This window comes from Ips typographus, linkage group LG14 (assembly GCF_016097725.1).
Source record: "Ips typographus isolate SLU linkage group LG14, UJ_Ityp_2.0, whole genome shotgun sequence".
In the NCBI taxonomy this organism is placed as follows: Eukaryota; Metazoa; Arthropoda; class Insecta; order Coleoptera; family Curculionidae; genus Ips; species Ips typographus.
The window spans coordinates 6,332,597-6,354,965 of NC_138435.1; the positions used below are offsets into that span (position 1 = coordinate 6,332,597).

The 22,369-nt window shown below is 31.4% G+C and overlaps 2 long non-coding RNA genes across 9 annotated transcripts in view; one reads left to right on the forward strand and one right to left on the reverse strand.

The window, feature by feature from the left end:
* Nucleotides 1-22,369, reverse strand: part of LOC145737826 (uncharacterized) — a 297,082-nt gene that overhangs the window by 6,411 nt on the left and 268,302 nt on the right. For 7 of the 8 annotated variants that reach the window (XR_014180504.1, XR_014180506.1, XR_014180501.1 and 4 more), the window contains exons 3-5: nucleotides 16,629-16,824; nucleotides 5,609-5,918; nucleotides 5,353-5,538 (exon numbers count right to left, since the gene is read on the reverse strand). This is a non-coding gene — a long non-coding RNA (uncharacterized LOC145737826). The remainder of the gene's footprint in view (nucleotides 1-5,352; nucleotides 5,539-5,608; nucleotides 5,919-16,628; nucleotides 16,825-22,369) is intronic. The other variant, XR_014180502.1, reaches the window with a different exon arrangement.
* Nucleotides 17,440-21,367, forward strand: LOC145737699 (uncharacterized). Its single transcript, XR_014180452.1, has 2 exons — nucleotides 17,440-18,005; nucleotides 18,091-21,367. It is a non-coding gene; the product is annotated as an uncharacterized LOC145737699 (long non-coding RNA).

The following is a 22,369-nucleotide window of genomic DNA, read 5'->3' on the forward strand; positions in this document are numbered from 1 at the left end:
ACCTCCAATGAGGCCTCAAAGATATTTTACTAATTCTCAAGTATTTGGCTCACCAAGACCTCAAAATTCCAATTCAATTCGTAATACAAATGTGTTTAAACCTAATCCAAATAGACAACTTGACAAACCAACTCCAATGAGTTTATGCACTAGAAATAGTTATTCAACCAATCGTTTTCCACGTTTTCCTCAACCTTCCACTTCTTATAACCCACCTGCAAACCAGAATTTTATTTCTGAGGAGTTATATAACACAGAAATTCAACAAGTAAATAACATGGAAGAACAGTTTACCGGAGCAGTTTCTAAACAATATGCATATTTTTATGATGAAGAAACAGGTCAATATTCAGTAGATGAAACCTCAAATGACACTGAGTTGAACCAAAATACCTGTGACATTGACAATGAAATTGCAAATTCAAATTTTTCAATAACGAACAAACTTAATATCACCACAAACGCCTCAAAAATTTTCATTTAATTTCAACAGCTCAAATGCAAGTGAATTAGCTTACATTGTTTTTCCTGAGTATAATATTAGAGTGCTCATTTATTCCGGCTCAACAAAGTCATTCATTGACCCTGAAATTGCATTTAGGTTTTTTCCAAATTCTATAGTAAACGATCCATTTATTGTATCAACAGTTTTCAATCAATCTCAGAATGATTACAGTGCAATAATACCTGCATCTAAAATTTTCAATCTACCAGAAAATTTTAAATTGAAATTTTATCTATTTAAATTTCATGAATTATTTAATGGACTTATTGTTTTAGACATCCTCAAACAGTTAAAAGCTAATGTCGATTTTGAAAGCAGTTTCTTAACAACTCCTTATACTAAAATAAAAATATCATATCATAAACTAAAAAATTCCCAAAATTTAATAACTGTGTCGCCTCGAACTGAACAGGTTATTAAAATTCGAACTTCAATAAAAAACGGCGAAATAATTATACCTTACCAAAATTTTGATAACAATTGTGAAATTCCAGAAAGTCTCAGTCTGGATCATTTAAATCCTGAAGAAAAGTCAAAAATTTTTAAATTAATTTGTGAATATTCAGACATTTTCTATCGCGAAAATACTCCATTAACTTTTACGAGTAAAATCAAACATAAAATTCGTACTACTGATGAGATACCAATATACACAAAGTCCTATCGATATCCCTTCATACATAGAGCCGAAGTTGAGAGACAGATAAAACAAATGCTTGATCAAAATATCATCAGACCGAGTAATTCTCCGTGGTCCTCACCTATTTGGGTAGTACCGAAAAAGTTAAACGCTTCGGGAACACAAAAATGGAGAGTTGTTGTTGATTACCGCGGTTTAAATCAGAAAACCATTGATGATAAGTATCCCCTACCTAACATCAATGATCTTCTCGATAAGCTCGGAAAATGTCAATATTTTTCGACACTTGATTTGGCGAGTGGTTTTCACCAAATCGAGATGGATCAAGACGATATTGAAAAAACAGCCTTCAGCACTGATCAAGGTCATTATGAATATACGCGCATGCCATTTGGTTTGAAGAATGCCCCCGCTACCTTCCAGCGAGTAATGGACAACATACTTCGTGGTCTCCAGAATGAAAAATGTGCCGTATATCTAGATGATATAATTATTTATTCTACATCCTTACAAGAACACATCGAAAAATTAAAATCAGTTTTCGATCGTTTACGCGAATCCAATTTTAAAATCCAACTAGACAAATCAGAGTTTCTGAAAAAGGAAGTCGCCTATCTAGGACACATCGTTACCCCAGAAGGAGTGAAACCTAACCCAAACAAAGTAGAAGCTATCAAAAAATATCCCATACCAAAAACTACAAAACAAATAAAAGCATTTCTCGGACTTTTAGGATATTACAGACGTTTTATAAATAATTTTGCTAAATTAACAAAGCCTTTGACAAAGTGTTTAAAAAGGGGTGCAAAAATCGAGCATAACACCGAATTTATAGAATGTTTTGAAAAATGTAAATCCTTGCTGACCAATGAACCTATACTAAAATACCCTGATTTTACTAAAACATTTAACTTGACCACCGACGCAAGTAACGTTGCAATTGGCGCTGTTCTATCACAAGGCAAGATAGGACAAGATCTCCCTGTAGCTTATGCGTCGCGCACGCTCAATGATTCGGAACAAAATTATTCTGTTATAGAAAAGGAATTGTTAGCCATTGTATGGGCTACGAAATATTTTAGACCTTACATTTTCGGACGTAAATTTAATATCATCACTGACCATAAACCGCTTCAGTGGCTTTTTTCTCTAAAAGATCCAAATTCTAAACTTCTTCGTTGGAGAATCAAATTGGAAGAGTATGACTATAATATTATGTACAAAAAAGGTAAACTTAATAGTAATGCCGATGCTCTTTCAAGAATAGAAATCCACGCCAATGAAACTCATCATTTATTAGATAACACTGATACTAATAATTTGGATAAAGACCAACCGCAACAAAATAATTCTGAAATAGATCAAATCATTCAAGACGCTTTAAAAACACATTTTCCAGACGAGACTGACAACGTATCACTTATCGTACATACGGACAACGACAGTATAGAATCCCGAGTTAATGAACCCACAGTACCTTCAGTTACGCAAGAAAATGAACAACCAGCTGATGACGATGACGTCACGGTGCATTCAAACCTTGAAAATCCTGTAGTAGGTATACCCGTGAGTAACACTGCAGTTAACTTTGGTCAAAATCAAATTATTTTCAGTTTAGTATCACATTCTCCAGCAAATCCCAAAATTACAATTTTGTTTGAAAAGAAAAAGAGAATACATGTTCAATTATCGGAAAACAACTTTGAAATTGATGTTGTAAATTTTGTCAAGGAATATGTATTACCAGGTGTTCAATATTACATTTATTTTGAAAACCCTGATATATACGAGAAATTTTCAGCCACAATTCAAAAATATTTTAAATGGCCGTCCATTAAACTTTTAAGATGTCTTAAAAAAACTAATTGATGTAACCGATAAAACGAGTATTAAGGAAATAATTAAAAATTACCACGAAGGAAAAACGAACCACCGAGGTATTAATGAAACATACCAACGTGTTAAAACAAAATATTATTGGCCCAATACCAAAGACGCTATACAAAGTTTCATTAATGATTGCGATATTTGCCAACAAAGCAAATATGAGCGTAATCCAATCAAAATAAAAATGAATTTAACACCAACAGCCAGTAAACCCTTCGAAATTGTACATCTTGACACTTTTACTTTGGAACAATCTAAATTTTTGACAATCATTGATAGTTTTTCCAAATATGCGCAAGCCTATTTCCTAAATTCGCTTTCAACCACAGAAATAACGGACAACTTGATTCAATTTTTCTCTCATCATGGCATTCCAAAACAAATCATCATAGATAATGGAACCGAGTTTAAAAATTCAGTTGTGACCGAACTTCTCGAGTTACACAAAATCAAAATCCATTTTATTTCACCATACCACCCTCAGTCAAATGGACAAATAGAAAGATTTCATAGTACTATTATCGAACATATCCGTTTACTTAACACTCAAGGTTTTGCTAAAATATCAGTTAGAATGAAAATGCTTTACGCTATTTTATCATATAATCATTCAATACATTCTTCAACGCAATTAAAACCTATCGACGTTGTAAATGGTCATATTTGTAATGACGACCCATTTAATCTTGAAATAGATAAAATTCTAGTAAACGATTACATTAATGACCATAAAGAGAAAACAAAATTATTGTATTGAAAATTGAATTCAGATCTCATGAATAATAAACAAAAACTCATTGAGAAAAGGAATGAAAAACGAGACGAGACTAATATTTTTCAACCTGATCAAAAGGTATACATTAAGAAACACATAAGACAAAAAAGTGCTAATAAATATTCTAAACCTGTTAAATTAACTGGAACCAACCCTGTAAGAAAGGTAGTTTCTACCGAACGACAACCAAAGGTTCACATGGATAATTTAAGACGACCTCTGCAAAAAACATACTCATTCGACTAATTCTTGGTATTCAATTTCAGATTAACTGGAATTCTCGGATTTGAAGAAAAAATTGCCATCAAGAAACTTGATAGCAATCCTGGAATAATTCCACTAAAACTAGGATCAGCAAGAGTAGAAAAATATTCCCACGAACTCATACATTTTTACGACTTGAATCCAATCATTGAAGAAATTAATAAACTTAAAAATGAATCACTAATACTTCAACAACTTGTAGAAACAAATGAAGATTATCAATTTGAGATTTCTAATTATCTAAAAATTCTTAAATTTGCCGAAAATAGAGTCGACACAAAACTTTCTGAAATTTTGCCTCAACCTCTAAGAACCAAACGAGGACTAATCAATACTCTGGGATCGATTTTCAAATCAATCACAGGTAATTTAGATTATACTGATGGCGAACGATATGATAAATTGATTAACCAAGTTCAAACAAATCAAATTAAATTATCAAAAACAATACGTACGCAAAATTCTCTAACCGTGGCCTTAATAGATAAATTCAACGAAACGGTTCAGCAGATAAGGCATAACGAGAAATTACTTGAAACACGACTTCGTCAGATTTCATTATTTGTGGAAACGCAAACTCAACGTGAGAACGCGAATATGATAACCGACGTTGCTAACCAACTGATAAACATGTTTGAAATATTCACATCAATTTTGCAAGGCATAGAAAACTCTATCTCATTTTCTATGCTACAACAAATGCATCCGTCTATAATTAACACAGCTGATTTATATGTCGAATTGCTCAAAATAAAGCAGTTCTTAGAAAAGGATGAATTTCCTTTGAAATTAAATAAAAATACTATGCATTTATTTATTAAATACATCAGTATTAAAAGCTTTATCTACGGAAACAAAGTTGTATATGTACTTCGAATACCAATCTCATTTTCTGAAAGTTTTAAATATTATCACTTATACCCAGTTCCTATACTAACTGAGAGTCAGTTTCAAGTTATAGTACCGCGTAATAAGTACTTAATAAAAAACCAACTGTACTTTGCATATTCAAACAACCCCTGCAAAGAAATATATCCTGAGCATTTCTTTTGCGCAAATCTGGACATCGAACCTTTAAAGGCAAACAATCCCTGTGAAATCCAACTGTTGGGAATGAAAGATACTTCAAATTGCCAAAAAATGCCAATCAATCTATCTGGCACAATGATCACACGATTAGAAAACTCTAACCAATGGATTATAACGGTACCTAATGAAGAAACGTTCAAATTGAAGTGCAATTCACAAAATGAAGTTCAACGACTTATCATGGGAACTTACTTGTTCGAAGTACCTGTAAGCTGCCGATTTAGTTCATCCAAAGGCACGGTAACCAACATCAAGTTTTTTGTTAACCAAACTCAACCCATGTTGTTTCCTGACCTGGTCAACAAACCATCTAATCAACACAAAGTGCCCAAAAACTTCATGGAAATTCAGCTCACCGAAGACATGAATCTTGATGACCTAAAATCAATAAAAACTCAAATGTTGAATAATCAGCCGTTTCTATCTACAGAAACAATATCATATGTACCCAGTGTATGGACCATCGCCTGTTCCTGCCTTATGATCATAGTGGTAGCCTACCTCATTTATAAGAAGATGGAACGATCCCGTTGTTTGCCAAAAAGCAGAAGTAAACCAGCGGACAAAGAAGCTAAGGATCGTTTTAAAATAGAGCTAGCTGATGTCCAACTACCTCACTAACCCTCGTCGTTGGATCTCAGGGGGGAGGAATTATCTCACCGCTCAGTACGCTAACCCTAATGAAGATTCACCGAGTCAGCACTGTCAGCTGATCCCCTCCACAGTCAGTGCGGACATTGGTCATTTCCATATTTTTTCTAGTTAGTCGGTAAAATTTATTAATCTAGTTAAGACATATTCTTTAACTGTATCTTTTGGTATTATTAAAGCTTTTTAAAAAGAAGTCTTCTGGTGCGTGACAGTTATTTAGCAGATTTAATTTTTATTTTCAGAAAAAACATCTCAATTTCATAATGCACATTGATAGAGAAATTGGTATGTTTTTTCTGACAAATTTGTAAAATTGTGAATTTGTTATTTTCTCGAAAACTGTGACAGGTACAGAAAAAACTAAAGAAGCAAAAAAGTTTCTAAATTAACAGGAATATTTCATAAAAAAATCATTGTGGCACCATTAAAAAGTTTGTGGAAGGAGAAAGGAGGCCTTAAACCCCAAACAATAACACAGAACTAACACTCAAGTATTTCATTAATTTCATAACAAAGCATTTTTGAAATATGGTTTATACAGTTACAAATTTGATGCAAAAACATTGCTATCTCAGAAACTATAGTTGATAGAGCTTTAGTTAAATGAAGGCAAAGTTGCGCATTTGAATGCTAAATAATTTGGTTAATTTTTTTTTTATTACTTCCGGAGATATCCGACAAAGAGCGAAAGTCAAATTTCTATTTTATTTTTTTACTACTTTATTATTGATTATTTTGGAAAATCAATGGCACCTTCTGGAGGCACTTTTTTAGACTCGTTAAGAAAATAGTTAGTTTTCAGCTCCGACGTTTCGATTTTTAGATACCATCATCAACTTAAATTTTTCAATACGGACCTGAACTTTTTATTTGGTTTTTTAGTAGCTACAGACCTCTTGAAACTAATGATGTGCCACACTTGTCAAAAAATTATATCTGCTGTACTTAAGTACCTATTTTTTTTTAAATATGCCTTTGGAATTCATATGTTGTCATAATGAGTAGATAATTTAGTTTGACATGATTTAAGAATTAGGTTTTGCTCTAACACTAAAAATAAAGTTTAAGCTGTTTCATCAAAACTCAACCTCCAAATCAAACATGTGAGTATCTGAAAAATAAATAATTAACCAAAAACATATTTTTTTAAATTAATGAATTGAAAAGTACTATAAGAAACTCTCTTTTTTTATTATATTTATTTAAAATACTTAAAGTACCAAGTACGTAATACATTAGATATATTTTTTTGACGTGATATATCATTGGTTTCGGAAGGTCTCTAGCTACTAAAAAACAAAATAAAAAGTTTAGGTCCGTATTTGAAAAATTAAATTAAAATAAATTAATTTAATTAAAATAAGTTGATGATGGTATCTAAAAAACGAAACGTCGGAGCTGAAAACTAAAACTATTTTCTTGAGGAGCATAAAAAGTGCCTCCAGAAGGTGCCATTGATTTCCCAAAACTTTTTCGGTTTTTGTCGGATATCTCCCAAAGTATGAAAATTTTTTACATTTTTTCACCAAATTATTTAGCAATAAAATGCGCAACTTTGCCTCAATTTAACTAAAGCTCTATCAACTATAGTTTCTGAGATAACAATGCTAATGCATCGAATTTTTAACACCCTGTATAAATAAACTGGCATTATTTTTCGATGTAGAATAGATTTTTAAATAATTTTTTGCAATCATTAAAAAACACCCTGTATAATACATATTAATTCAATGTTGAGCAATTCGGTTTACTAAAGTGTATAATGATGTTTATTGTGTTAAATGTAAAACAATAATGAAAACAGCAACACATTTCATTTTAATGTTAAGGTGGATTTATGCAGGATGTTAAAATAGAATTAAGCTAAACTAATTTAGTACTAAGAAACATCAACATGTGTAATGGCATCTGGACATTTATGCAACTGAATTTTCTATTAAGTTTAGTTAAGTTAAATTAAGAAGTTGGTCAACTTTTAACTTTCTTAACTTAATATTACTTATTATTATTATTTGCTTATAGCACAGCCTGAATAGGATTTGGACAAATGACAAATGTCAATTACATCTTATCTTGATTAATGTTTTCTTCCTTTGTCAGATTTTTCCGACAAAGGGCTCTGTGGGCCTAATGCCTGTTTCCCCCACACTTCCAAGACAAATTTAAGTATGTACCGGTTGACCCAATAAGACTGTTTCTCGGCCATATCTCGGGAGCCGTTCGTCGTAGGACTTTGGTGTAAAAAAAATTATTGGGCCATGAAGAATTCCTATTTCCTACAACTACCCTACTAGAACACTTACACATAACATAATCCTCAAAACTACTTTAGACTAACTTTTTTTTTTAAATATGTTATTTTGTAAATACTTTACCTAGTTAAGTTATACTTTATTTTGTAATCATATTACAGTGTGTATTTCTTATCACATAGGCAGAAAGACCAAACTGGTCGATAGCCTGTTTCGTTGTAAACGAAATAAAGATTGTATATATATACATAAAATTTTCAGTTATTTCAACAACAAAGATGGTGTGGGGTGTTCAATTGATTTTGCAATAACCTGCTTTAACGTTTTAACGGTTTGACCGATTTTAACAATTTTCGTATCGTTGAAAAGAGCATCCTTTGGGCAATAAGAATCAAACAAAATATAGTTATTTTAGTTGAACCTTTCTCCGCCAGGGGGCTAGTTTTGACACCATGACCCATATACTAAAAAAATCAGAACAATCAAATGAAATGATATGTCCTAATATAGATGTAGCCAAATAACATCCAAATAGGCCAGGGAAAACCGTTTTTCAAAATCTCGATCCTAACATCAAACATTGGAAAAATTAGATTAATGGGTCTTTGAAAGCCAAGGATCGCGTGGTAAATGTTCTAAAACTATTAAATATTTAGCTACAAAATGAATAAGATGTTAAAGAGGCAGTTGTGAGTCTAAATAGAATTTATTTAGGCATTACTTAAAAAAATATATATCATCAGAACATTCATGTTGCTCCAAAGGGACTAAACGGATCCTGAACTTATTAAGTCACTTTAATATTACTCTTGGAATTCTTATTTACTTTTAGTTTAAAAAAGAAGCCTAAAAACCTAAATAAATAACTATATCCAAATTTCACATACTTTGGAATCATTAACAAAGTTTTTTTGTAAAATTTGAGGCCCCAAATCATTTTGCGTAAAATTTTATACTGTTTTTTTTTTCGTTTTTTAATAAAACCCATGAGAGGAAAAAGAAAGAGATCTAATGGCGACCCAGGTGTTCAAAATGGCCTCCGTTATTTTGAATGCACATCTGCAGACGCCTCAATTTCAGCTCTTGGGATGTTCAAGATGGCATTTCTAATTCTTGCAATCATATCCTCGCGGGAAGTTGGCCTTGTTGCAAAGACTATATCCTTAATCCTTCCTCAGAGATAAAAAATCACAAAAAAAACAGTTTAAAATTTTACGCAAAATGTTAAATTTGGGGCATCAAATTTGACAAAAAATCTTTGTTAATGGTTCCAAAATATGTATAATTTGGTTATAGTATATTTATTTGGGTTTTTAGGCTTCTCTTCTAAACTAAAGGTAAGTAAGAATTTCAAGAGTAATATTAAAGTGACTTAATAATTTCAGGATGCGTTTAGTCCCTTTGGAGCAACATGAATGTTCTGATGATATACAGGGTGTCTAAAAAGTCTGGAATATTGCAAATATCTCGAAAACTGCTGATTTTATTTTTCTCAAAATTTGCGTCTTGTTAAAGTAAATAACAGCGCATGACGTGAGGGTGAAATGAGGTTCGCAAGTATACAGGGTCAGTCACAAAGTATACCAACTTTCTTAATTCAAACCTAACACACTGTATATTACTTCAGATTTTAAGAGTACTCATAAAGGCCAATTCAACGATCTACAGTATTGCTACTTTATTCTTAGTATTAGTCAATTTTATTTGAGGAAATTATGAAAACACTTAAACGTTAAGTAAATTAATTAAAACTAGCCCATCCAAAAAAAAAAAAAAAAAAAAAAAAAATTTCACACCATTTTAAGTAATAGGAAAATTTGCCAATTAATTTAACATTATATTGACGTTAGCTGTCATTGTTACACCTATCATTGTTATAGGTAGGTACAAAAAAAAAAAAAAAAAAAAAAAATCGTATATCGTTGAATTGGCCTTTATAAGTACTCTTAAAATCTGAAGTAATATACAGTGTGTTAGGTTTGAATTAAGAAAGTTGGTATACTTTGTGACTGACCCTGTATACTTGCAAACCTCATTTCACCCTCACGTCATGCGCTGTTATTTACTATAACAAGACGCAAATTTTGAGAAAAATAAAATCAGCAGTTTTCGAGATATTTGCAATATTCCAGACTTTTTAGACACCCTGTATATTTTTTTAAACAATGCCTAAATGAATTCTATTTAAACTCACAATTGCCTCTTTAACATCTTATTCATTTTGTAGCTAAATATTTAATAGTTTTAGAACATTTACCGCGCGATCCTTGGCCTTCAAAGATCCATTAATCTAATTTTTCCAATATTTGAGGTTAGGATCGAGATTTTGAAAAACGGTTTTCCCTGGCCTATTTGGATGTTATTTGGCTACTGTTTCATAAAGAAAAAGTCTTATCATTTCATTTGACTTTTCTGATTTTTTTTTAGTATTTGGGTCATGGTGTCAAAACTAGCCCCCTGGCGGAGAAAGGTTCAACTAAAATAACTATATTTTGGTTGATTCTTATTGCCCAAAGAATGCTCTTTTCGACGATACCAAATTTGTTAAAATCGGTCAAACCGTTAAAAAGTTAAAGCAGGTTATTGCAAAAACAATTGAATACCCCACACCATCTTTGTTTTTGAAATAACTGAACATTTTATTTAACCAAAATTATAGATAAACTGGTTCTCTTTCAAAATGAGAAAAAAACTTTTTAGTTTATTATGAGAAATTTAGAGAAAATGCGATTTTAAAATTTAAATGGCAGTTATGCCGTCTGGTGGTTATTTTTAGATCTTGAAAATATTTTCCAGCGATTCTTCATGGCCGATTTACCCAATAATTTGTTTTACACCAAAGTTATAGAACGAACGGTTCCCGAGATATGGTCGAGAAACAGTCTCATTGGGTCACCCGGTACAACTAACTAAGTTCAAGTTGGAATGTGACAGATCCGATGCAAAATAACTATGCAACAACAGTCTAAAGTAAACTTATCTAAGATGTCCTTATAATCTACTTAGCCAAAGTTGGGGAAACTGACATAAGTGAATTGAGCAAATAACAAAACACAAAACCAAAACTGTAATCAAACAATTAAGCACAAGGTAAAAAAAAACCTTTTATCTGTGAAAACAAATTAGTTCATCAAAAGTTGTTTATACCAATGTACAGGGTGATTGATTGAATTTTGACCACCCCCTTAACTTCCTTAATTTTGATTTTAGCAAAAAACGTTAAATACAAAACTAGTAGATATTTAGGTCTACTTTATTCTTAGATGAACAGTTAATATACAGGGTGTCCCAAATTTGAGTAACAAACGAACTTATGTTTTTTTTAAATGCAATGACCGACTTTTTAATCGATATTTAAATTCTACGTCAAATTCTAGGCCTTACTGATGTAAAATGTCTGTATCGATATTCAACTGTTTCCGCAGCAGTGTCCTTGATTGATTGAATTCTGACCACCCCCTTAACGTCCTTATTTTTGATTTTAGTAAAAAAACATGTTGTATCAATTTAGATGTAGATATTTAACTCTACTTTATTCTTAGATAAACAGTTATTATGCAGGGTGTCCCAAACTTGAGTAACTAAATAAACCCTTAATCACATAGTCGAGGCAACATTGTTAAAGTAACAGATGCTGCTTCGGAAACAGTTGAATATCGATACAGACATTTTACATCAGTTAGGCCTACAATTTGACGTAAACTTCAAATATCAGATAAAAAGTTGGTCATTGTATTTAAAAAAAACATAAGTTTGGTTCGTTACTCAAATTTGGGACACCCTGTATAATAACTGTTTATCTAAGAATAAAGTAGACCTAAATATCTACTAGTTTTGCATTTAACGTTTTTTGCTAAAATTATGAAAGTTAAGGGGGTGATCAAAATTGAATCAATCACCCTGTACCTATCAATCAACTCCCAATTGATATGATTACAAGATAATATAAAGCTCACAAAACAAAAAATTATGATTCAAAAATGATTTGAATTATAAAAACAATTTAGCTAAACAAAATGCCTGGAAAACTATTTCCGAGATCTTAGGACACAACAGTAAGGAGGACTTTATTAATGGTGAGGGTCGAATTAGAATTACCCTGACGACCTTACGTTTCGATTTTTAGATACCATCATCTACTTCAATTTTTCAAATAGGGACCTGAACTTTTTATTTCGTTTTTTAGTAGCTGACAGACCTCCTGAAACTAATGATGTGCCACACTTGTCAAAAAATTATACCTTGTGTACTTAAGTACCTGTTTTTTTTTTTGTTAATATGCATTTGGAATTCATATGTTGTCATAATGAGTAGATAATTTAGTTTGACATGAATTAAGAATTAGGTTTTGCTCTTTTTAACACTAAAAATAAACTTCAAGCGGTTTCATCACAACTCAACCTCAAATTCAAACATGTGATTATCTGAAAAATAAATAATTAACCAAAAACATATTTTTTTTAATTAATAAAAAGTACTATAAGAAACTCTTTCTGTTTTTCAACGGAGCAATGAACCTAATTATTAAATTATATCAAACTAAATTATCTACTCATTATGACAACATATCAATTTCGATTGCTTAATTTATTTAAAAAACTTTAAGTACTAAGTACATAATACACTAGGCATATTGTGTGACAGTATAAGTGTGACATATCATTGGTTTCCGAAGATCCGTAGCTACTAAAAAACAAAATAAAAAGTTTAGGTCCTTATTGAAGTTGATGAGGGTATCTAAAAAACGAAACGTCGGCGCTGAAAACTAAAAACAATTTTCTTAAGGAGCAAAAAAAAGTGCCTCTAGAAGGTGCCACTGATTTTCCAAAACTTTCTGTCGAAGTAATAAAAAAAATTTTAAAAAAATAAAATAGAAATTTGACTTCTCCGGAAGTAATGAAAATGTTTTGACTTTTTTTTACCAAATTATTTAGCAATAAAATGTGCAACTTTCTCTCCATTTAACTAAAGCTCTATCAACTATACTTTCTGAGATAGCAATGCTAATGCATCGAATTTGTAACACCCTGTATAAATAAACTGGCATTATTTTTCGATGTAGAATCGATTTTAAAATAATTTTTACAATCATTAAAAAACACCCTGCATAATACATATTAACTCAATGTTGAACATTTCGGTTTACTAAAGTGTATAATGATGATTATTGTGTTGAATGTAAAACAATAATAAAATGATGATGTATATGAATGATGAATTTGTGCAAGACATTAAAATAGAATTAAGCTAAACTAATTTAGTACTAAAGGCCGTTTTAGACTTCGAAAGTTTTTGCGGAAGGCGGCAATAAACTTGCCAACGCATGCGCAGTACGGATACAGCTGATCGATTTTGGCAAGTTTCTTGCGCTTGCCGGGAGATCGGTTCTGCTCGATTTTTCTTTCAACTTGCCGGACAGTTTGGTAACTTTTCTAGTGATTTTTGAGGTACCATCTTGGCACAAAATCCACTAGTGTTGAGCGGTTGATGTATTATTGGGCTTCAACAGACTTTAGCTTCCACAAATAAACAAGAAACAATTCATAACAATTGACATTGATGACAGTATTGACAGTCAGGAATTTCAGGAGGAAGGCAAGGGGTTATTTTTTTCTGTAGGTTGGTAACTAAAACTTTCTTACTGTAATTCAAACCATCAATAAACTTGCTGAAAAGTTTATTTTTGCAAGAAAGTTGCAGCAACAAAATTGCACTAAAACTTGCGAAGTGTAAAACGGCCTTAAGAAACATCAACATGTGTAATGGCATCTGGACATTTATGCAACTGAATTTTCTAGTACGTTTAGTTAAGTTAAATTAAGAAGTTGGTCAACTTTTAACTTTCTTAACTTAATATTAATTATTATTATTATTTGCTTATAGCACATAGCCAGAATAGGATTTGAACAAATGTCAATTACATCTTATCTTGATTGATGTTTTCTTCCTTTGTCAGATTTTTCTGCCAAAAGGCTCTGTGGGCCTAATGCCTGTTTCCCTGACTCTTCCAAGGCAAATTCAAGTAGGTACAACTAGGTAAGTTGAAGCTTGAATGTGACAGATCCAATGCAAAATAACTAACTATGCAAAAACAGTCTAAACTAAACTAATCTATGATGTCCTTATACTCTACTTAGCCAAAGTTGGGGAAACTGACATAAGTGAATTGGGCAAATAACAAAACACAAAACAAAAACTGTAATCAAACAGTTAAGCAAAAGGTAAAAAAATAACCTTTTATCTATGAAAACAAATTAGTACAACAAAAGTACAAATGTACCTATCAATGAACTACCAAATGATATGATTACAAGCTAATATAAAGCTTGTTAAACAAAAAATTATGATTCAAAAAATGATTTGTATTATAAAAAGAATTTAGCTAAACAAAATGCCTGGAAAACTATTTCCGAGATCTTAGACAGTAAGGAGGACAACTTTGTTAGAAATTGTTCTGATCAAATACAGGAAGCAATTTATTTTAATAACATAAGTACAAAAAACCCAATTTGACAATGCCGATAAACAAAATAACTTGGTGAGGCACATGCATACAGGGTGTTACAAATTTGAGGCATTAGCGTTGCTATCTCAGAAACTATAGTTGATAGAGCTTTGGTTAAATGGAGGCAAAGTTGCGCATTTTATTGCTAAATAATTTGGTAAAAAAAAGTCAAAACATTTTCATTACTTCCGGAGAAGTCAAATTTCTATTTTATTTTTTTACCACTTTATTAGCGATTATTTTGTAAAATCAATAGCACCTTGTGGAGGCACTTTTTTATGCTCTTCAAGAAAACAGCTTTAGTTTTCAGCTCCGACGTTTCGTTTTTTAGATACCATCATCAACTTCAATTTTTCAAATAAGGACCTAAACTTTTTATTTCGTTTTTTAGTAGCTACCGACCTTCTGAAAAAAATGATGTGTCACACTTGTCAAAAAAGTATATCTAGTGTATTACGTACTTGGTACTTAAAGTTTTTTAAATAAATTAAGCAATTGAAATTGATATGTTGTCATAATAAGTAGATAATTTAGTTTGATATAATTTAATAATTAGGTTCATTGCTGGTTGGTTTTTTGGTGAATTATTTATTTTTCAGATACTCGCATGTTTGAATTCGAGGTTGAGTTTTGAGGAAACAGCTTAAACTTTATTTGTAGTGTTAAAAAGAGCAAAACCTAAATCTTAAATCATATCAATCTAAATTGTCTACTCATTATGACAACATATAAACTACAAATGCATTAAAAAAAAAAACAAGTACCTAAGTACACTAGGTATAATTTTTTGACAAGTGTGGCACATCATTAGTTATGGGAGGTCTGTAGCTCCTAAAAAATGAAATAAAAAGTTCAGGTCCGTATTTGAAAAATCGAAGTTGATGATGGTATCTAAAAAACGAAACGTCGGAGCTGAAAACTAAAGCTGTTTTCTTGAAGAGCATAAAAAAGTGCCTCCAGAAGGTGCCATTGATTTTCCAAAATAATCAATAATAAAGTAGTAAAAAAATAAAATAGAAATTTGACTTTTTTGGTTTTCATCAGATATCTCCGGAAGTAATAAAAAAATTTTGCCTCCTTTAACCAAAGCTCTAGCAACTATAGTTTCTGAGATAGCAATGCTAACACCTTGAATTTGTAACACCCTGTATATTTTTGGGTCTGGTGCGATATAGGTGCAACCATATTTTTGTTTTTTTTTTTTTTTTTTGATGAAATTGATGTCATATTGTTTATTTAACTTAGTTCTACCCAAAAACGGGTGGTTGGAGCTGTTTGTTGGGAAAGGAATAGTAAAAAAATGCCTTTGAAAGTGGTCAGGTTACAAAAAGTACATGAAGGGTTTAATAGTTAAATAACTTGAAAATTTGTAAATTAAATAAGTATTTTTAATTTTTACATGCAAAGTGACACTTTACTATCTATAATTACAGTTGACAATGTTAACCTTAGTGTCAGATTAGTACAAGGGGCAATGTTTATTTTTTGTAAATGTATTGAAAAAGATGCATGGTAACCTAGTGCTAACCAGAGTGGCTGATTCATATATGTAGCAATAATTATTAAGATCTCAAAAAGAGAAAAAATATGGAAACTTCCATTTTAACAAATTAAAAATCAATTTTTAGAATGACTTTACTAATTTTGAACAGAAAAACAGTTCTGTTTGACAACATTGCTAGGGTTGTTAGGCACCAAACAAAATGTTCAACAATCAGGCGGGTGGTGCTGGTACCGATCAAAAACAAGTCATTTATGTTTAGTATGGAGAATGCCATAGGAGTTTTTCCTGTGTGAAAGTGATTCATCCACCCTTATTTTGGTAAAAGTAAGTTAAATAAACAATCTGACATGGATTTCATCAAAAAAGAACTAAAAATAAGGTGGCCTCTACTCGGGCCTCTAAATTGCACCAGAACCATATTTTTCTTAGCTGTTAATTTCATGCAGAAAATTGAATGTAACTACAAACCTTACTTTCATTTAGTATAATTCTAACTTGCTTTAATTTAACGTCTGCATAAACCCACCTTTAATTTAAGTAAAATCAGTTAACTCACCTTAAAACTTACTTTTTTATCCACCATTGTAATGTAGTTGCAAAAATTGCACATGATTTGGCTCTTCAACTTTATTGATATGTTGCACTTCTTGGTGGGTAATATGGGCCTCAAATAGGACAATTTCTTCACAGAAGTTGTGCTTTCTCATCCAGATGAAAAATGGGAAAGTATTCAGCATATACGGGATAAGATTCTGTAAGATTTGTTAAATTTGTAGTAATGCAGCCATGTTGGTTACACAGGTTATGTATCAATTTGCCACTGTAATCAGTGTTCTCTTACCTGCGCAAGCAGCCGTTGTATCCATTGTGCTTATGCATATCAAAAACTCTACATTTCTACATTTGATTTTAGTGTATAATCTTCGTCAATTATTAGATAATTGTAATATAAATTAAAATAAAGTACAATTATTTTAAGCTGCATGCTGCATGCATGGCAATTTTTTTGACAACACGACAAAAAGCTAGCAATGCATAGTGACAAGCTGACAGCTGACAAGTCGGAAGTTTAAGGCGTATTTTGACGGCAGTACTAACCTGAGTTTTACGTTGTAGTAGCATAGGGCGTCTTTTTTATCAGAATGAGTTAAAATGAGACAGGCATTGTAAACACTCGCAACACAACAGAAATGACAGATCGAAGATATTCAGCCGAGTTTGGGATAAAGCGATACGCTGCATGACGTCACAGTGGGTGCTCGGGTGTACAATATGCAATTAAAACCCAGGTGGAAGGTTGAAGGGGAGCCAGAGGGAACAACCGTTGTCCATGGTTTGGGTCTTGTTAACTTTAGGTATCCACGAATTTCGAGTTGTTTCTTTTTTTTTAACATGTAGATTATGGCTTATACACGTATGGTAAATCCAAAACCGACCATAGGAAAACCGTGTAACGGACAGAGAAACATAGATAAATGCATGTGCAGGAAAAATATCAAGTAGGCCAAAATTTGAGCGAGTTGCCAAACGCCTAAGTATCTAATACCGTCGACAAAACCAATTTTGTTGTTGGATTGTTCCTAATTTATTTCCATTCATTTGGATAATCTGTCTTCGGTCAGCGAGCTGTATTTAGTCCGATTTCTGTCTATTTGTTTAACAATTTGAATGAAATTATTTATTTTTCATTTAGCAGTCGAATTGCTATAGCGCTACCACACCTCCCTATATTTCATCTGTCATCTGCGATTAAAATCTAACCTCAATTGTCAAATTAAAAGTAAACAAGAAATCATTTACAGTGACAGGCATATTAATACCAGAATGGACTCCTATTAGTCCAATTATTGTAAGATTTTAGGAAAACATGAACAAATAACACTATTTACACAATAGTAAGAGTTCCTCTAGTTGGTGGCCTTCTCAATTTAAGGTAGGAAACTCCCCCCAGACAATTCGTCAGTGAGAGAATAGCAAGAGACTCCTCTAGTGTAGTGTTATTACAAAGTTATTTTTAGGTAGTAAAGCCGATTTGCTACCTTAGCCATACAACATCGCAACTTTTATTGAGTCTAGAGTCCAGTTACCAACAAAGCCACATTTAAGGAACCAGCTAACAAATGGGGTGTACAGTATTCTGTTGTTATTAGCAAAGTTACTTAGTTGAATGACAATGATATAATAAGGTGTGAAACATCTAAAAGCTTCAGTTCACTAGACAATATACAAGCTATCTGATCCAGTGTTCAGGTTGTGTTCAATCAACTTGCCAAAAGATATAATACTTAGATCAGTGCTCCATTTTAATTAAATTGTAAACAATTTTATGGTTGCTGAGCAATTTTTTGTGTGACAAGCAAGTTCATCCCCCAACTTGGTTGCTGTAAAATGAAGTGTAAAGTTGGTTAATGACTGTGCTTTTTAATTTACAGTTGTAGTTTCAGATCATGCACACAGGGTTGTAACACAGAATTCATTCTCCCACTATCTGTATTGCTAAGGAATGCAACCAAGGATGTACAGGGTGATTGATTGAATTTTGACCACCCCCTTATCTTCCATAATTTTGATTTTAGCAAAAAATGTTAAATACAAAACTAGTAGATATTTAGGTCTACTTTATTTTTAGATAAACAGTTATTACACAGGGTGTCCCTAATTTGAGTAACAAACCAAACTTATGTTTTTTTAAATACGATGACCCTCTTTTTATCCGATATTTGAATTCTACATCAAATTCTAGGCCTAATTGATGTAAAATGTCTGTATCGATATTCAACTGTTTCCCCACCAGCGTCCTTGATTGGTTGAATTTTGACCACCCTCTTAACTTTCTTAATTTTGATTTTAGCAAAAAACGTTAATTACAAAACTAGTAGATATTTAGGTCTACTTTATTCTTAGATAAACAGTTATTATACAGGGTGTCCTAAATTTTAGTAACGAACCAAACTTATGTTTTTTTAAACACAATGACCAACTTTTTATCCGATATTTGCATTCTACGTCAAATTTTAGGAATTGATGTAAAATTTCTGTATCGATATTCAACTGTTTCCGCAGCATCTGTTACTTCAACAATGTTTCCTCGACTATGTGATTAAGAGTTAATTTAGTTACTCAAATTTGGGGCAGCCTGTATAATAACTGTTTATCTAAGAGTAAAAGTAGACCCAAATATCTATAACTGTTGCTACAACTAGTTTTTTTACTAAAATCAAAAATACGGAAGTTAAGGGGGTGGTTAAAATTCAATCAATCAAGGACGCTGCTGCGGAAACATTTGAATATCGATACAGACATTTTACATCAATTAGGCTTAAAATTTGACGTTGAATTAAAATATCGATTAAAAAGTTGGTCATTGTATTTAAAAAAATCATGTTTGGTTTGCTACTTAAATTTGGGACACCCTGTATAATAACTCTTTATCTAAGAGTAAAGTAGACCTAAATATCTACTAGTTTTGTATTTAACGTTTTTTGCTAAAATCAAAATTAAAGAAGTTAAGAGGGTGGTCAAAATTCAATCAATCAAGGACGCTGCTGCGGGAACAGTTGAATATCGATACAGACATTTTACATCAATTAGGCCTAGAATTTGACGTAGAATTCAAATATCGGATAAAAAGTTGGTCATTCTATTTAAAAAAACATAAGTTTGTTTCGTTACTCAAATTTAGGACACCCTGTATAATAACTGTTTATCTAAGAATAAAGTAGATCTAAATGTCTACTAGTTTTGTATTTAACGTTTTTTGCTAAAATCAAATTTAAGGAAGTTAAGGGGGTGGTCAAAATTCAATCAATCACCCTGTACTTAATAACTATTATATCAAGTCTATGATTATATCAGTTCATAAAATAATGTAATATGGTTATTTGTAAGTATAATAGTGTGTTTTATCATAGGAAATACAATAACAAAAAGTTTTCAATCAACGTATCTATCTGCCACTGTAACCAAAGTGAAGGTGCAGACACACATGCTCATAAAAAGGCCTGCTTCTTAGCATATGCCAAGAATCATTGTACCCTTCAGCTGTTCACATTTCCTAGCAATAGGCATGCCTGCTTTAAGTAGACACTATGTACTTTATGGCTTGCTCATAAGCAACCGATCTTCAGATGTGCCAAAAGCATGCCCCCCTTCACCTATGCTCCAGATAGTAGGTATACTAAAAAATCTAAATACGTATTGCTATTTTATGAGCATGATATTTGTAGCAAACCATGTCCACACATGCTGCTCCACACAAGTAGCAATTGGTCAGTAATAATGTATGTATGTAATACTAATGACATGCTTTTGTGTTTTTATTGAACATGTTTGTCTGCACCTCTATTCTTAGAGTTTAGTTGATTCCTTATGATTATGAATAAAATACATAGTTAATATTTTACATAGCAAATAGGTGTTATCAAATAATAATATGGTCTAGGGGTTTTACCTTTAGGCATATTTTGGTCAAAGTATTAACTTGAGTTTTAAGCTGTAGGAGTAACATAGCATATCTCATTATATCAGAACAAGTTAAAATAAAGTAGTCAAGATAGACAATGTACACAAATGCCAACATTTTTTTTTGTTATAACCTACTTAAAAATTAAATTGGTTTCATCGAGAATATTTTTGACCTTCTAATGAATGGAAACATACACTTCTATTTTGTTTAAAAACATGCTGTTTAGTATAACTAAAGGAACTTGTGTTGACAATCTACAGTATAATGTAAAACCCACCATGTTTATAACATACAAGAGGAGAATCAAAGGGCAGTTTTATAAAAATAAATGTTACTTAATATTTTTCTTAATTTCCTTCTATTGATGTTACTGATGTAAGAAAGTTATGGAATGCTACTAAATATTTAATTTAACATTATTGAACTGTCTTTAAGTAAAAATCTGTTCTTTTAAATAGTATGTATGTAAATAAATGTATTAAAATTGTTTGTAAAAGTGTTGGTTTTTTTAAAAAGGCCACAAAATTTTAAATTTTATTTTTTAGCAGGATTCTCTCAAAATTTCAAAAATCTAGACTAGGCTAGTTTGGTACAATTAATTGAATTATTAATACATCATCATTTAGACCACTTATCTTAATAGTATTCTATTAGTTCTTTAGTACGCAAACTCGAAATCATAGTCATTATAAAACAATTATGGATAATCAAAAATTCTGAACGCAGCCTGTCAAAAGTATTCGGCCCAACTCAAAAATCAACGCGGGCTTATTTTCAAATGACATGTCGTTTATCCTTTGTTTTTCAAATAAACATTTTGTATTTGCAAATTGAAGTTTTCTTGTTCTGTTTTATTACGTCCTTATACACTACCTATTACACTATTATTATACAGTGTGACCCATTTAGAATGGAAACACCCCTATAAAATTTTAGGTTATTAACCGATTTCAATGATTTTTTTTTTGAAATAATTAGGAATGAAATGTCTATTACGGGAGAAAATTTTAAATATTTATTTCAGTTTTCAGGTCATATGACGATACTTTTTCTTGATAGAAAATGGAGAATTTTTATTAGCGATTTTTTTATTGAAAAAATTACTACGCCACTGGATCTATAGTGCTTTCAAATAGCTGTGACCAAAATTTCATGAAAATCCATTCATTAATAACAAAGTTATGACAAATTAAAATTCAAAAATCCTCTAAGCTAACGGTCACAAAAGAACACCCTGCATCAACTGTTGCCATAGAAATGGTGTTACTATTTTACTATTTACTTGTTTATTATTAATTATTAATTGATTAATTTCTAAAAAAAAAAAAAAAAAAATAAAAAAAAAAAATAAATAAAAAAATTTGGTCACAGCTATTTGAAAGCACTATAGATTCAGTGGCGTAGTAATTTTTTCAATAAAAAAATCGCTAATAAACATTCTCCATTTTCTATCAAGAAAAAGTATCGTAATATGACCTGAAAACTGAAATAAATATTTAAAATTTTCTCCCGTAATAGACATTTCATTCCTAATTATTTCAAAAAAAAAATAATTTAAATCGGTTAATAACCTAAAATTTTATAGGGGTGTTTCCATTCTAAATGGGTCACACTGTACTTTTTACATTACTGAATATTTATTAATTAGATAAGTGAAATAAATTACCTAATTAACGGTTTGCGCCCCAGATAAAGGTAAGGCTTAAAATGCTTTTAAAATTACATTTTTGGCAACATTTTTTGAGAGAGAGAACGAGTACAAATTATTAAATGGTACTATTCTGGTGGTACAGTGGAGGAAATTATCGGAAGATTCATATTTATGTTTGAAA